The sequence below is a fragment of the Toxorhynchites rutilus genome, chromosome 1, assembly GCF_029784135.1.
Source record: "Toxorhynchites rutilus septentrionalis strain SRP chromosome 1, ASM2978413v1, whole genome shotgun sequence".
Classification (NCBI taxonomy): Eukaryota; Metazoa; Arthropoda; class Insecta; order Diptera; family Culicidae; genus Toxorhynchites; species Toxorhynchites rutilus.
Window position 1 is genome coordinate 15,998,881 of NC_073744.1, and position 15,745 is coordinate 16,014,625.

The 15,745-nt window shown below is 38.3% G+C and overlaps 3 non-coding genes across 3 annotated transcripts; 2 read left to right on the top strand and 1 right to left on the bottom strand.

The window, feature by feature from the left end:
• Window positions 1–10,363: 10,363 nt before the first annotated feature.
• Window positions 10,364–10,435, top strand: Trnag-ucc (transfer RNA glycine (anticodon UCC)). Its single transcript has one exon. It is a non-coding gene; the product is annotated as a tRNA-Gly (tRNA).
• A 1,234-nt stretch (window positions 10,436–11,669) lies between these two features.
• On the bottom strand, window positions 11,670–11,776 carry LOC129763857 (U6 spliceosomal RNA). The gene has a single exon (XR_008741043.1). It is a non-coding gene; the product is annotated as a U6 spliceosomal RNA (small nuclear RNA).
• Window positions 11,777–14,602: 2,826 nt separating this feature from the next.
• LOC129763858 (U6 spliceosomal RNA) lies at window positions 14,603–14,709 on the top strand. The gene has a single exon (XR_008741044.1). It is a non-coding gene; the product is annotated as a U6 spliceosomal RNA (small nuclear RNA).
• The last annotated feature ends 1,036 nt before the right edge of the window (window positions 14,710–15,745 follow it).

The following is a 15,745-nucleotide window of genomic DNA, read 5'->3' on the forward strand; positions in this document are numbered from 1 at the left end:
ACTTTCATATCTTTGAAAAAAAAGGTTGATAGTTGAAATGTAAATCTAATATACGGTTTGAAACAAGTAAATCAAGGCAATGGAGTAAAAATGGGACGCATTTTAAAGAAAAAGAAGTCAGATATTGAGTCATCAATTACTTCATTTCGTGTGATATGCTCCTATTCCTGCTAAGCATTTTTGTCCAGTGTTATTTTAACAAGACGGTCTTTCTGTGTAATTTTATTTGCGATAGTTAATGAAATAATCAGAATTGATTTTTTGGACCATCGGTTAACTTTGAAAATCATAACTCAAAAACGGAAAAAAACGCCTCTCTGGTTGCGACATACGTTATGTGAAAACCCCTCAGCTTTCCAGAAAAATAAAAAAAAAGTCACAGGGGGGTTGTGTCCGGGACACGACCGCATAGTTGACGTAGGATTCCGTTAGGCTATCTGTTGATTTTGGATATGTTTGGAGAATTACATCGTTAAACTCTTTGATAATGATTTGGTGACCCTGAAAAGGGCCGTTTTGTTTGGTTGTTGTTATGTATGGATGAAATAAAGAAAAAAAAACTCACCAATGCAATATAAAATAATTACCAATACCGAACACAATTATCAATTTTTCTCACCAGTCAAAACATGTTACTTTAATATAGAGAAAACATAATTGATTTGGAAAAGGTAATTTTCTTTTATGACTTTTACTTTCTGAGTGTTTATTCAACCCAATGCGAATTTTTATTGAACTAAAAAAACCTAATACTACATGTAGAGCATATGGGAAATCACTTTTTCTAACATTGTGCTAAATTTTTCGCAATATACGATCGGTCATTGATATGAAATTTAATGAAACAGCAAACCCTAAAGTTCCAAATTTAAATTTTATTTACTAGAATTAGTCGTATCACTCACCTTACTTACAATATATAAATGCCCCCGACTTGCATATATTTGCAATGCCGATTTCCCTGGGCATTTTGGTTTTGATGTCTCTGTTAGGGAATACATTTCGGTAGGAACAAAAGCTTCCCCTACTTTCATGTAATTGCAATGCCCATTTCCCCCAGCCAGCTTGATTTTGATGTCTCTGTTAGGGAATATATTTCGGTAGGAACAAAAGCTTCCCCTACTTTCATGTAATTGCAATGCCTATTTCCCCCAGGCAGCTTGGTTTTGATGTCTCTGTTAGGGAACACATCTCGGTAGGAATAAAAGTTCCCCCTACTTTTATGTATTTGCAATGTCGATTTCTCCCAGGCAGCTTGATTTTGATGTCTCTGTTAGGGACCCGCCGCATGTGTCGTCAATATCGACCAATCAGAAGTGGGTATTTCCGTTAGGATAGGGGTTGAGATTTTTAAATTGTTCGATAGTTAGTTTCATCACATATATTATTTTCTTCAATATAAAAAATTGTTATGGAGTGCCGAAATCGATTGACGAAAAAATTTCATCAATACATCATAAAATGACTGAGCAATAAGCGTTTGAAATTGGACAATTTTCACGATGTGCTCGATTTTAGATTTTCAATTTGTACCCCAATATGTTCCCGAAAGACGTAATCCTACGTCAAAAATATAGCGCCTTTGGTCCCGAGTCCATAAAAACAATAAAAAACGAATATAATCAATAATAACGAAAGCAGAATTCGAATTCTCTGCAGGTATAGTAATTTTTTAGAAATGGGCAGATGATTGGCTTTGATTTGGTATGTCGATCATCTGAATCGGTCTAGTCTAGCAACACAGCCTTAACGCTACGAAATAAGCAGTAATGACTACTGGGTTCAAACCATTCATCTGAACCCGCCGTCATCCAAACATAGGGCGAACACAGCCAACTACGTATGAAACGAGCACTACTACTAATGCGCCACCTTGGGTAAAAATGATGTTTTCGGTTCAATATCTCTGCTGAACAAAACCGATGCAAACGATGGAAAATACACACCACCATTCTTCAGTGTTTGTTCGTGGTTGTCATCGTTTCCTTTTCTGTTTCTCTTTCTATTCCTGACGTCATTAAAATTTGAGAGAGGGCACGAGCCGCGAGCGTATACAGCACCAAACACCCCGAGCGAGCATGACGTGAATAAAAAAATCGAGCAAATTCATTCATGATTTCTATGGATGTGCTGGTATTCTTTCGTTGAGGTGTGGTTTTAATTCAAGCGTTCTTATCGATTTTGTTCATTCGACAGCTTGAACCCGGTACATATATAGTACACGTTTGTCTGCTTACGTTGCAAAACCTACGCTGCATTGGTCGGTCTTGTGAATGAAATAGCTGCGTACTTTGGTCTTAATGCTGACAAAATTGTGGCCCAGAGCTATGATGGCGCTACTGTAATGTCCGGCGATAAATCTGGTATGCAAACATTGGTGAAACAACGGTTATTCATTGGATATATTCACTGTCGCGCACACGTATTGAAATTCTTGCTAAAACTTTTTGCGAATATATTTGCACATTCGGATGTTCTTTATCAATCTTAGTAAAAAAGGAATTAGACGTAGTAGAATTTGTGCGTAACGTGCCTTGCTTCTATAGAGGAGCTCAAAGCAGATAATCATTTCGATAGTATGCTCAAACATGCAATTGTTGTATCTGGCGAAACTATGAATGGCAGTAACGTCATCAATTGCCAACTTCCACGTCGCATTACCTACTGGGAATTTGGAAATGCTTTTTCATACCACTCGAAATTCGATTAAGCGAAGCTTCGTAATAAGCTGACGGTTCTTTTTAAATTATAGTCATTATTTCGATTATCGTTGGACAAAACCTGCATCAACTCTTCTACGAAACGGCTGGCCAGAGTGGTACTGACATTGCCTAATACAACGGCATCCGTTGAAAGAACTCTTTTTGTTATTCGACGGATCAAGAATTATTTGCGGTCGAGATACCAGAAACGGTTATTCGGAATTATGATGATGACTGTGGAAAAATATTTTCTTTATGAGATAATGCAGATGCCTTTATTTTATGAGGAAATCATTGATACGTTTTCGATCATAGTTGACCGTAGGATTCTTTTGGCAAACCTGTCTTTGTACGGGTGATAGGGTCCGCACAAAAAATCGTGGTCGCTAAACAATTTGAAAAAAAACTTTTTGTTATGTAGTAGATAGGGACCGCATAAAAAAAGGTTCCTAATGATTCCATTCGTATCAACATTCAATTTCCTTTTTTCACTTTCATAAGCGGCCTACTCACTTGCGCAGATAATAAAATCAACTCTTTGCTCCTGTCAATAAGCTCCTACTGATAGAGACGTCGGTGAATCATTCGATTAATTCAAATAATCGAATATCTGAAATTATAATCGATTAATTTTGTATCCAACATTTTTTATCCAACCATCTAACATCGACAACCCGATAGACCACGCGACCAGAATGACATCGTGATACGTGATTATTTCAAGAAATAAATATTCGTTCGATTAATCGAATATTGAAAGGCAATTATTCGAATGAATCGAATATTGAAAAATGCCCCAACGATTAATCGATAATCGAATAAATGAAAAATTTAGACATCACTACCTACTGACACCTTAAAATAAACAAAACAAAACATGAGAATGGGAATTAGCTGACACAGTCACTATGTAGCGCGATAAATTACATATCAAAGATAGAAAAAAATTACCGGTGATTTAATTTTTTTCAAATACCGCACAAAAAAGTCGCACCACAAAAATTGCACAAAAAAAATCGCAAAAAAAACCGCACAAAAAACTGGTTTTACTGTTTAGATAAATGTTGAGACATAAAAATGTTAAAATCTGTCATCGCAATACTGTTGTTTTAATGTTGTAATTAAAATTGAACAGGTAGCTCAGTTGGTCACGCGTCGCCTCTGTTTTAGAATGCATCGAAATTTGTGTAATATCTTTTTAGCTATTTATTTTTTTATTATTTCAGTAGACTCGAAAGAGTCGAGTAAAGGGTGTGTCACATCAAATTGCATCACGGAAAAAACGCTGTAGAAATTCGCCCAGTAGACCGATCCTTTTGAAAATTTTAGACAGTAAAATAAAAACTATTAAACAACTTTTGGCATTTTCTTTTCATTCATACTTCGAGCCCAAGCCCGTATGCTCGCACCTTCCTCTTTACCCCGTCCATAAGGTTCTGTACAACGTTAGGTTGTAGTTTTTTTGAACAGAAATCCATTTTCTCTTGAAGTCCGCCTCCGATTTGACAACTTTTTTAATTAAATTTCTACAGCGTTTTTTCCGTGATGCAATTTGATGTGACACACCCTTTAGAGTCGAAAGCTATCAGCAATTCTCGTTTATTTGGTTCGAATCGCATCAGGGCAGAAACGAATGTATCAGTTGCTCGTTATTGACAGCACTGTTCGGGAATACACACAAATCGGCAGGACAAATGTATGGGAAAGTGAGAATGCTTCCAGTTTTCATTCATTTAAACTGTTTAGGCATTAGTAATAGTATAGTATATCAAACGAATCTTAGAGCATTTCCGATTCCATTGGTGTGGAAAGTATCAGAATTTGTTCGCTGTGAAAATAGTTATTAACGTTAACTTTATTTCACAAAAAAGTGACCTGTTTTCTGATTTGGCACCCTTCCTGAAAGACGTAGTTCTACGTCAAAAAATACGGGTCAAATGTTTTGCGATAAAGAACAAAACTACCAATTTTCACGAAAATCTGAGAACCACTATATCGGTTTGGCATGGAATGGCTGAACTCTCAACAAAATCAACTCATGGATTTGATGAAATACAGGGGAACTTCGATATAACGTACACATTTTCAATGTGTGAAAAATATTTTCGGAATAGGTACTGAGAGTTTCATGTCAATTTCAAAGGTTCCAGAATTTTAATTAGAGCATAGGAAACCTCATAAAAACAATCTATCTGTGTATCGTGCATTCTGAACAATCTGATTATAGTCTAATGTCTGAAACAACATGCCCATAATCAGGACGTCCATATGAAATTAGAATTTTTGCATATGGCTTGATAACTTGTGCTGGAATAAAGGTACAAGCGGTCACTTTATCTATTTACGCTTAAGGTTTAATTCAGTTAGAATCCGGGCTCCAGTTCGTTTTCTAACAGCGGTCGTAGTAGGCGTATCTAAAACATTTTGACAGCAAAGTGTTTGGAAACCCTGTATCTTTCGACGATGAAAATTTCACGTTGATCCGTTTTATCAGGGACTCAAATTACGAAATTGCTGAAGGTGGCTAAATCGAGAGTATATGATGGAACGTTTTCGTGAACATGCAAGTGTTGTTTTGATGGATCAGAGGACGTAACATAGTGGCACATACGATCAGAAGATGAGGTTGAAGAGATTGAGGTAAATCACACAAATTCTTTGACTACGACATGGGTAAAAAAATAATAATGAAGATGGATTTTCGACAGCTCCCAGGCCTGAAATTCTAGAAAGACACTGCTAGACGAGACATTCCCTGCAAATTTAAATTTGTTTTCGCTGATAAATTTGCCAGAAAGTTCTTGATTTGGCAAGGTATTCGCGACTGTGGACAAAAAATCAAGGTTTTCATAACAAATAAGACAATGGGCTCGAAAATGTAAAGGAGAGAGTGCCTGCAGAAACGTCCAGTGGAGTTTTGGCCAGACTTGGTAAGGTAACACTACAATTGAAGGGTACATCAGTAGTCCCCCGTCACAATGGGGTTACATTGAAAAAGACCTCAATCCTCAATCCTTGCCGCCATTTCCACGCAATCGAAAAATATTGGGCAATTGTGAAGTGGAATTGTGGATTTTGTGCCAAAGTTTCTCGGGATGATGCAGATATGAAGAGATAGTGGAATAAAATGTTCGCTGAGATTGACTAACAGAGAGTCCCAACTTGGATGGAGGGTATCCGAAGAAAAGAACGAAAATTCATTAAAACTGTAAAGGAATATTTTTACGATATTTTTTCTGAAAGAGCCATAAATTGTCTATATTATGATATAAACATTTTTTGTACCTTTAACCAATCCCGAGATACAATTGGTTTTATGATTCCGGATTCTAAATGAATCAAGTAAAGAAAGGTTGGCTTCATCTTCTAGTTGGACTATTTCATCATTATTTACAAACCTTACCCAAACAGCAACACAAAAATTTAATATAAGCTATGTTCCTGAGTTCTTTATTATGCTTCGATATAACGTACAATTCGATGCAACGTACAATTTTGAAAGTAAAATGTACGTTATATCGATGTTTTCCTGTACATGTTTTATATCAAATTACTGTGAATTCTACATCGTTATCCAATTTCCACCGATGAAATTATTTGGATACAACTGAATAACAACAGTGCTCGACACTGACATGGCCTTTGATCTCAACTCTAAAAACTCCTCTCACTCAAAACGTAACCCACCCCACCCCAATCATAACGGGAATCATCACAGGGATTTTTGGCATGAAGCACTCTCAAAGTGGTTAGGAAATTAACATAAAATTTTATCCCTAATTACGACTCTAATGGAGGATGGGATGGTCGGATGGATTTCCCACCGAAAACGCAGTCATCTTGTAGTAAACATTCGCAGGAGGTGGGACTATTTCCCGAATCTGGGTGCCGATATAAGGGGGGGAAACAGCACCAGCACCGTCAAGATGAAAGTGAATTTTTAAAAGTGTGAAGATTCACTGCAACAAATTATTCAGGTGACGACGCACACCATGGCTGGATGGATGGGAGCAGCGTTGCCAATGTTCCAGTTTAAACTGGATTCTTCCAGTTTTTTTATGTGTGTGCTTCAGTTTCACCAATTTCATGCAAAATAAATTCACAATGCATAAATATTATCCCGCCTTCACCTTTCCTTTTCCTTGATTAATTATGTTTTTTGACATTTTTGATTAACGTTCGATCGATCCAAGGTGTATTTACTTTGGATCAATCTTTATTTTCTTACATACTCTCAATGTTATTTTTCTTCTGCTTAAACTTCCGAATTCCATACGGTCAGCGCGTAGTGCGTGTGGTGACTACGCAGGCAACAACGCGCTACTTTGTCCTTGAGTTTATATAAATATTATATGTTATAGGTTCTCCAAAACATTCTAAATTCAAGATCAATTGATTTACCATTTCAACAACGAATGGTGCAATGTTCATAACAAGATATCTTATAAAAAATGGTTAATGGAGCGAAGATGGTAAAAAGAAACGCTAATAAAATATCAAAACTCGAGGAAAAGGATAGAGGATTGAGATTAGATTTGATGCAGTGATCTAGAATCAGAAACCGTGTCCCCAAGCACCTCAATTATTCACATTGTCGAGCAATAAATACGAGATTTTTAAAGAGTTATCCAAAAAAAAAAACCTCTTTTTTAGAGGTTCAAGAAGAAAAGATTTTCAAATATTGTTTTACAGTAATGTTCGAGTGGTGGGAAACGTTATTTTGATCTGCTCGAATGGTTAATCAATGGTTTATTTCGCTATTTTATGAACTACAGTAGAATCCGTTTATTATGGCTCCGCTTATACTGATCCTACCGCCTATTCATACGTAATTACACGTAATTACTTGACGTCCGCTTATTATTACCTCCTTTCGATATAATCTGAGAGAGAGGAGCCAGCTGAATGACAGATAGTTTGTTTTCTTCTTATTCTTTTTACGCATTCTCATCAAGAAAATTCCAAACTGACAATTTCAATCAAGCAAGTTGTTGTCATTCATTTATGAGAAAAGTGTTCAAACTTGACGTGAACCTTTGTTAGTGAGTACATTTGTGCGTTTTATTCCCGATTTGATTTTTGACATAGGACTGCGTCTAACAGGAATATATGGGGGTAAAAATTTGAACACTGATCACGTAGGAAATAATAAAAGATGTACCAGGTCAGCCCACATCATGGCTTCTAGCGGCATCGGCCCATTCAAACATTTTTTACTTTTGATAATTTCGATATAGTTGTCCTAAAGAATTATTTCGATGATTTCTAAAACAAAATCCAAAATTAGAAGCAAACTGACTTTTATGATTTGTTTGTCGGTGGAGATCTTGTGTGAATTTATGGGTGTTTTGGGCCCATTTGTGACTTTTTCCGATCGTACATTCAGTTTTCGCGAATTCTTGTATTCTTTCACTGGTTCCAGGTTGATCTATTACTGCAAGCTCGACGAATCGATTTTTGCAATGTGGGCGATGATTGTCTATCTTCGATGGAATTTGAATATGCAGCGTACACCCAGGTTTTTTTACGCGGATTTTCCAATTAACGCGGTTTTTTTACGAGATACGTATCCCCCGCGTAAAAAAAAACTGTGTGTATGTGGAATACATAAAATAAGAGCTAATCTTCCAATGAAAATAGCCAACATTGATTTCTCTCAGGTGTATTTTGAGGGAATTTTGTTTGTGTCCGATGGAAATAATACTAGGTTGACTAAAAAGGATGCTGTGTCTGCATTTTTAACAGGCATTCGGATGAAGATGAGAATACTCGTCATCTTTGCCATGATATTCACATTCATATGCAATATTCAAATTTGACATGTAGGTTTAATCAATGCACTAGTATCACTGAAGATCCAATCGAATTGACCGATAGTGAAGGTGAACCAATAGTCTTGTCCAAAAAACTAAAAGGGTCAAGATTCTTTCTCCCCTTTATGTGTGATATAATTTGTATACCATTTCCCATATACAACATATCTGTCGCTTCCAATCAGTCTGCATAAATGTTGCGCTCACTCTGCCCTCCCTCACAACACCCACTTCCCGTTTGTGACATTGATGAGTGAACATTTTTTGTGCGAGTGTCGAGCAGGAATGAATTGTCTTTCTCAAGATTCACTGTACTCCTAATAAGTGCTCGAAAGATGTAATCTTACGTTGATCGCACTTGATCGAAGAAATTAAAAAAGAATGTATTTGACCGCAGTATTTGATAAACTCTTTCTGAAAAGAACTGGATTTGATTTGCTGAAAACACTATCTTGTTTTCTCTCTAGTTGTGCGTTATGTGTGGCGATGGTAGGTTTTTTCGAAGCTGCTACTGATTTCTATGAGTTCGGCGTTTTCGGCTTGCATGCAACGATTTTTGAGGATTTGTTTGACTTTTGCTTTCGGGCAGCCACACCAGCAGTAGCAGCAGCTTTCTTCTTGCTGGTCGCCTTCTTCACAGCAGCAAGTTTGTTTTTTTTGCAGCAATAACTGTTCCAAAATGATCTAACCGCTGTACAATTATAATTGAGTGGAGCTGGCACCTACTTATATACAGATTTTTGTGATTTCAATAGCTTGCTTTCAAAACAATTTTTGAGCTATTGAAACAAGTTTTTGGATCAATAAGTAACACACATATAACGCGTAGACATTTTATCTTTCGAATGAAGCGGTTATCATACCATTTCTTTCAACCGGCGAAGAGGGTTTATTGCTCAAAATCCTGTTTCTCCAATGTAACACTCTCGTTTTCGAAGCTTTGAACTTACACCCCAGTATAGAAATGAAAGATGTAGTCCGACGTCAACATTATTTTCACATAAAACGTCTTGCAAAAAAATGTCATGTTGAAATTTTCTACATATTTCAATACTTCCCCTTGGTTCACCGTGACTGGTTCGCGCTGACATAAGGGTGATCACAACAAACGCGAGCTGGCTCCTCTCTCTCAGGATATAATGACATCGGATTCCACGTTACATATAACTACTCCACAAAGCTTCGAAAGTAGGTTAAGGTTAAAAAAAAGTAGGTTAAAAAAAGATTTTAAATAAATCAAAGCCAAACTTCTTGAAATAAGATGATTTTTCAGGATCCAGTTTTCTTCCAGTTTTTTAAGAGCAATCTTCCAGTTTTTTGAAAAATATTATTGGCAACCCTGGATGGGAGTGAGTTTCATTTACATAACATTATTGCGCTCGCACTCGGTGTGTGTGTCCGCCGCCGCCCTTCCACCGATGTCGGTGTTAATTACATTCCAAACAAATCGTCCCTCCTAATCCTTCGATGCTTCCTTCAGTGGTAGGAGAGGGTCGTGTTGCTGCTGATGAACTCACTGTAACTTGGAAAGGATTTGCTGAGTGGATGGGTGGAGTTCTGACGTCCGCGCAGCAAATGGCTAATTAATCATTCAACCAAAGCAGAGCTTCTTCGGTCGCTTTGAAGATTGGCTGCGTTATCCTTCCTATGCCGCCGCACCGAAAGGAAAGCTTGAACTTGGACTGGTAAATTGATTGTATAATAAGTTATTTCACAGCAGCAGGGTGTTGAAACAATTGTTAGTAATGTAGTTCAACAATCTAAATGTAAATTTGTAGAGATTTAATCAATTCAATATTAACGGACTCGTCATCGACCGCTGCAATGTTCCTCCTTGTAGCCCTCAGCGCGTCGGTGGTGTAATGGTCAGCATAGTTGCCTTCCAAGCAGTTGATCCGGGTTCGATTCCCGGCCGACGCAGAATGCTTTTTGCTGCGAGAGCCGATGAATCTGAAAGCCTTAAAATGTCATATACATTCCTCAATTCCCCCACCAAACCAATAGGTGTTCTCACTCATCCTCCCTAGAAGGATTTTCCAAATCTCTTAATTGAAGAAAAAAAATACGAGAGGTTGTATCCAAGACACGACCGCTTAAGACGTAGGACTACGTAATCTTTGTTTTTTAATTTGTTGGTTTATCATTTCGGATATTATTTACGAATACGTCGAAATTTCATAAATAACTCTTAAGTAAAATGTTCCGGGGACCCTGAAAAGGTTTAATGGCTTGCGTGTTTTTTGTAGAATCATTTCGAAAAGCAACGATTCTTTTTTGTCTTTGCGAGAACAATACACTAATTGGTCATATGTCGCAATTTGTTTCTTTATATCAAGGCACGCATTGAACTGAGTATTTAACGAGAGGCATCTTCCGTGCATCGCCATTCAACAAGCATCAAACACTCGTCTAACAGATGCACGCAGTTGCAGCGATGAAAATGAAACATCGCGAGAAAGACCGTTTATGAAAAATCGTTTCTCGACTCTCGGTCAAAACCGCCAACAGAGCTAAGAGTTGTTGCATCAGAATATAGCCGATGTGCACGAGACCAAATACGAATGGCAACTAAAAGTACCGAAGGTGTGCTATTCACTTGTACAGAAAATGAACAATTTCTAAGTTTCGCGCAACGAAAACAAGCAACACACTTAAAGTAAAACACTGATGGCTAGAAGCGACCTATAATAATTCGCACTCTTATCTTTTTTCGCTTAATTTGCCATGGCTCGGATGGTTGTGTCAATTGCAATGCCAGATGCACTTCAAGTGAAATATTCGCTAGCGTCCACGACCTTTGTTGTTTCGGACACAGAAAGATTCTGAGAATGTTCCTCAGAGGAGATGCAATACTTATACGCTAGCGAAAGCTTACTTACTATGCAAGGGTGGAGTTTATTCCGCAAATATTCTCTTTTCGCTATCCTCCTCCGTTGTTTCTATTCTAGCGGCTGCTTAAGTTGCCCGTTATCGACAGCTTTGTTCGGTAAAGCACACAAATTGACAGAAAAAATCTTTCCGATTCGATTGGTATGCAAATCGTTAAAATCCGTTCGCAACAAAAATAGTTATTACCGTTAACTTTATTTCATGAAAACGTGACCTGTTTTCTGATATTTGGCACCCTTAATGTAAGACGTAGTCCTACGACAAAAAAAATGTGGAACGCTTCACGATTTTGCGTGTCATCCTTGCGCAGGGGCCATGCTAATCTTCTCTGTATCGTTCCAATTTTAGTATATGTCCAGCCGAAGCTAGGACAAGCAATTAACCATGGGACGCTGCTTATATAGTGAGTGATAGAGAAATTAGTTCTATCGATGGTTATCCGCTATTTTTCAAGGGTTTGACTGTCCAATAAGGACATGAACCGTTCAAAATCACATCAAATTGCATCACGGAAAAAACGCTGTAGAAATTCGCCCAGTAGACCGATCCTTTTGAAAATTTTAGACAATAAAATAAAAACTATTAAACAACTTTTGGCATTTTCTTTTTATTCATACTTCGAGCCCAAGCCCGTATGCTCGCACCTTCCTCTTTACCCCGTCCATAAAGTTCTGTACAACGTCAGGTTGTAGTTTTTGTTGAACAGAAATCCATTTTCTCTTGAAGTCCGCCTCCGATTTGACAACTTTTGGGTTCTTCCGGAGAGCCTGCTTCATAATCGCCCAATATTTCTCTATTGGGTGAAGCTCCGGCGCGTTGGGCGGGTTCATTTCCTTCGGCACGAACGTGACCCCGTTGGCTTAGTACCACTCCAACACGTCCTTTGAATAGTGGCACGAAGCGAGATCCGGCCAGAAGATGGTCGGGCCCTCGTGCTGCTTCAATAGTGGTAGTAAGCGCTTCTGTAAGCACTCCTTAAGGTAAACCTGCCCGTTTACCGTGCCGGTCATCACGAAGGGGGCGCTCCGCTTTCCGCAAGAGCAGATCGCAAGAGCAGAACGCTGAATTTGTCCTCTGCGGAGAAGAACAACAGGCCCGGCAGCTGACGAAAGTCCGCTTTGACGTAGGTTTCGTCGTCCATTACCAGGCAATGCGGCTTCGTCAGCATTCCGGTGTACAGCTTCCGGGCTCGCGTCTTCCCCACCATGTTTTGCCTTTCGTCGCGGTTAGGAGCCTTCTGAACCTTGTATGTACGCAGGCCCTCCCGCTGCTTGGTCCGCTGGACGAATGAACTTGACAAATTCAGCTTATTGGCGCCATCCCGGACCGAACTTCTCGGATCACGTCTAAACTGCTTAACTACGCGCTTGTGATCTTTTTCACTGACGGAGCATCCATTTTTGCCGTTCTTCACCTTCCGGTCGATGGTTAGGTTTTCGAAGTATCGTTTTAGTACTCTGCTGACCGTGGATTGGACGATTCCCAGCATCTTACCGATGTCCCGATGTGACAACTCCGGATTCTCGAAATGAGTACACAGGATTAATTCACGACGCTCTTTTTCGTTCGACGACATTTTTCCAAATTTACGAAAAATTGTCAGTGAAGCATGGCCAACGTGATCTATACACTCTTATCTGATTATAAGCGACAGCTGAAGATATAATTCCTAAAAATTAAATTTCTACAGCGTTTTTTCCGTGATGCAATTTGATGTGACACACCCTTTACTTACTCTAACTCGACCAGTATTAAAATTATTTGAATATATCGCCAAACATTACAATGATGAAATGTTCGGTCATATAGAAAATTATTGACAGGAAAACTGAGTTCAATATTCCTTGCAGGAAACTTAATACTCTATTAAGGGATACTCATTCTATACGAACAATTTAACAGTTCGGCAGAAAAGTTTAAAGGTAACACAGTAAAACATTTTTTTGCAAAATTCAATTTTATTATTCAACATAATTGTCTTCGAGGGCGATACAGCGATTATAGCGATCTTGCCACTTTTCGATACCATTTTTATAGTACTCTTTCGGTTTTTCCTCTAAATATGCCTCAGTTTCGGTAATCACTTCATCGGTCGGTAAATTTCTTGCCAGTGAGCATTCTCTTCAGGTCTGCGAACAGAAAATAGTCGCTGGGGGGCAAATCTTGATAATACGGTGGATGCGGAAGCAATTCGAAGCCCAATTCAAAGCAATGCTTTATCAATACACGAAATTCGGATTTTTCCATTTTTAACAACAACAACAGTTGTTTCACTCTCAATGCTGTACCTCACGAACCAATCGACCGATTGTTGTCAAATTTTGACACGTATCCATTGAAAGATGGTGCTTGGTGATAGTCAAGTAGATTTTTGCAAGAGGCGCCATCTAGACGTCAACCTTATGAACTTTTCAGCCGAACTGTTATTCGTAGTTCATTATTTTTATGTAAAGATGTGTTGTTTACTCCCTAAAATGTAATCTTTTATTAGCTTCATGCACACATGCAATTTCTCCCAGTTTCATATTCGCAGATGAAGAGCCGAATATCCGGCCAAACTACTATCCGTTCCATTCTTACTCCCAAGCATCATTCAGTGTGTGTTTTTGTGCGCAATTTCACTGCTTCAGGTCAATCACGGAGAGCAACTACGAAGTGTACAGTCTATCCAATTCAACTCAACTCAATTTTAGCAACACTTCAACAAAAAAAATCTCGTTGCTAAAACCCATGACAACATCAACGGCTTTTATGTCCAGTAGGGCTATTCCAAGATTCCACTCATGATGAGTGCATATTTGGATAAAAATTCTGAATTTACGAATGGCACTGTTTGATTTTGGGGTTCTGTGCTATTTTTTTAAATACCTATCAGCAGCTGGTCTGATTTCGACAGGAATTTTGATCAGAATCGTTGCCTTCATTAGCAGTTCTAGTCCTAAATCGATACCTTCAATTCAACCGGATTCCAATAGGAAGTCTGCGGAAGGAAGAAAGTTTTGACAATGGATTCTTGTTTGAAATATCTTTCCACTGACGGGTGGGAATCCTACCCTTATGACGGGTGGGAATCCTACCCTTATTGGATGGCTGTTCAAACCCTTGAAAAGTGAATGCGTTCGTGCGGGAGGCTAACCATCGATAGAACTGAGATGGCACTCACTCGCTATATAAACATCATCTCTAGCTGCATTGCTTGTCCTAGCTTCGGCTGGACATATACTAAAATTGGAACGATACAGAGAAGATTAGCATGGCCCCTGCGCAAGGATGACACGCAAAATCGTGAAGCGTTCCACATTTTTTTTTGAATGTGTGAGGAAGCTAATTAAATGAAAACTAATAAAATAGGGGAGCTAGCCTGCAACATCGGAAATTATACGAAAGTAATACGGAAAGGTGGTAAATGAACACATCTAGATGAAATATAAATCATTTTAAGGGGGGGACCTCTGTCTGGAAGGTCGAATTTTCGTTATTTTCTTTCGGGTGTTAGGAATGAAGTGAAGCGTTCGGGTTATTGTTTAAGGTATATTTGAAGATGTATTTTCCATTTTTTGAGTGCGCGAATAATGATTATTACGCTGATGACAGCTGGATGCGTAGAAGCTGTCTGAAAATCGGTACCTTACTGGTGGTATCGGTTCTGAAGCAACGAGTTCGTTCTGCGACAGAATTCCAACTAATATTTTGAAAATTTAGAACAATACCTCAAGCGTTAGATAGGGGTTTTTAAAAATTCGAAAATTGGTGGGTGTTTAGGGGGTGGAAGAAGTACATGGAATCGGAATTTAGAAAACAATAATGTGCCAAATATCTTTAAATTACATGAAACGTCAAGGTCTACTGTAATTTCGAATTTTTTTTTTGTTGTCAAAATCGATTTTTCGTGATTTTTCGGTTTAAAAAAACTCAAATTTTGACGTTTGTCCGATTGAGCTAAAATTTTGCGTTGGGTATTTTATCACGCAAGTCAAGATTTCACGGGATGTTCCTAAAAACCATCCAAAGAGTCGATTTTTGACAACAGAAAATCGATATGACAGTAGATCTCGACGTTTCATGCAATTTGAAGACGTTAGACATTAGAATATTTTTATAAAATATCGAAAAAATTAGAGTTTCTTGTTTTTAAAGTTGTTATGACCTCCGAAAAATAGTGGTCTTTTCAATACCCGATGCGTATCATACGAGGTATGGCTATTAAATAACGAGACTTGCGTGCCTGGAGGGCGCCCTGAGGGGGTGGAGGGGGGGGGGGGTGGTAAACGAATAGTGCGTTCGGTAGCTTGAAGTGTCTTTTTTTTTGTCCTTTTTCATAACCAGTCTCGTTATTTAATA